We start from the raw sequence: 1676 nt of genomic DNA, 5'->3' as shown, positions 1-1676 counted from the left end.
AGGGACTGTAAACTGACAAGGTCCTTGCAATCTGTAAGGTCAACCAAGTGTTGCCTCGCCTAAAAAAAAATCTAAGATCTGCGTGCTGTCTTAGTGTGCTTTTTACACATTTTGAATGATAGTGTTCTAAGGTAGTTAGACTGGGTGCAGAGGCTTGCCATTTGCTGGAGGAAGTAAGATGTCTTCACCTTCAACATTTCTCAGCTTTCTGTGCTTTCTTTTCACTGGACTCTTCTTCAGGAACAATGCTTTCTTTGACAGCAAATGGAAGAGGCAGTCTCTTTTTTTGTTACGCCTACAGCACCTGGTCTTCCTAGGTGGTCTCCCATCCAAGTACTAACCAGGCCTGACCCTGCTTAGTTTCCGAGATCAGATGGGATTGGGCATGTTCAAGGTAGCATGGCCTTAAACAAGGCAAAGTCTTTAATTAAAAATTGTCATTACTGCCTCCCTTCCCCCACTCTACAATATGTGTAAGTTCAGGCATAGGACAAATATCCATTTTCTGACACCAGGCTATGTTCTTGACAAAAAAAGGAAATATTTCAAATTGTATTTTTGTATGCTACCCTGCAGGTTTTTACATTCTGGGAAAATTGTGCCAGAAAAAGATTTATATGTGTGTGTGTAGTAAAGACTGAGGAAGGCCTTATGAAAAAGGAAGAGAGAAAAGAAAGCCAATAGGATACTTGGGCTGCACACAATCTCAGATGAATTTTAGGAGAGGGAACAGATGGAAGTTGACCTGGAAATTGCCGATGTTCTTGAAAAATCTTTTGTGTACCCGCAAGAGTTCCTGTGCCTACTAGCCAAGGTAATTGGTAATATCAACCACAAACAGAAGAACTGATATTTGGAAGGTACAATCTACCAATGTACAAATAACACTTCAACAATGGTTTCCTTGGAATCAATTCACCATCTAGTTGGAGAGACCACACACACATATACACACACACATGCACACACACGATAACATAAAGAACAGTGAAAAGATGACTTTCGGTTAAACTTAGCCAATTGAACCTATGTGTTTATTATTCCTCCTGAAATATAATGGAAATGGCAGAAAGAAAACAATATAAACTCATAAGGCAAAGAGAAAATGGGAGGAGATGAAAGAGATGAGAAATACAAATCTTTTGAAAGCTGGAAAGTTGCTGGAATAGTGGATGCCAACTTAAACAACCAAGAAAGACCAAAGCGTAAGTCTGCAGTCAAAGTCAACAGGAAGCAAGCCAATTTATGCCACAGAGAGGCTCCAAACTTACTGATGCCGTACACTTGGTAGCCAAGGTTCTTGCGGGGCTTGAAGACAGAAATATTGGTGGAAAGTTGGTGTAAGAAGCTATACCTCTGAGCTCCTCTCCTGTTCATGCTGTCTTAGTGGGTTGATTTTTAAATTATTTTGTATCCCTTTACTGTGACATTTTGTGAGTGAGCAATAGTGAACACCTGTATTCGACCTGCTATGATTAAAGAGTATTACATTAATTTAAAATCAAATAAGATACAACGGAAGTTGCCTCATGCTAAGAGCCTCTAGGGGTACAGACAATAAATGCCATTAGACCATGCTGGTAAATCCCCGGCACTAGATCTTACTCTCCCCAAAATTCTGGACAAAATCAAGAATGAAAAACCATGAAACTGCTGAGTAACTTTTTTATATGGAT

The 1676-nt window shown here is 39.7% G+C and overlaps 1 pseudogene; it reads right to left on the bottom strand.

Annotated features, from left to right (window-relative positions):
- Positions 1–292: 292 nt before the first annotated feature.
- LOC111734798 lies at positions 293–411 on the bottom strand (annotated as a pseudogene).
- Between the last annotated feature and the right edge of the window lie 1265 nt (positions 412–1676).

This window comes from Pteropus vampyrus, unplaced genomic scaffold (genome assembly GCF_000151845.1).
Source record: "Pteropus vampyrus isolate Shadow unplaced genomic scaffold, Pvam_2.0 Scaffold6611, whole genome shotgun sequence".
NCBI classification, from domain to species: domain Eukaryota; kingdom Metazoa; phylum Chordata; class Mammalia; order Chiroptera; family Pteropodidae; genus Pteropus; species Pteropus vampyrus.
The sequence above is the reverse complement of the archived record's forward strand: the minus strand, read 5'-3'. Positions and strand labels throughout refer to the sequence as shown.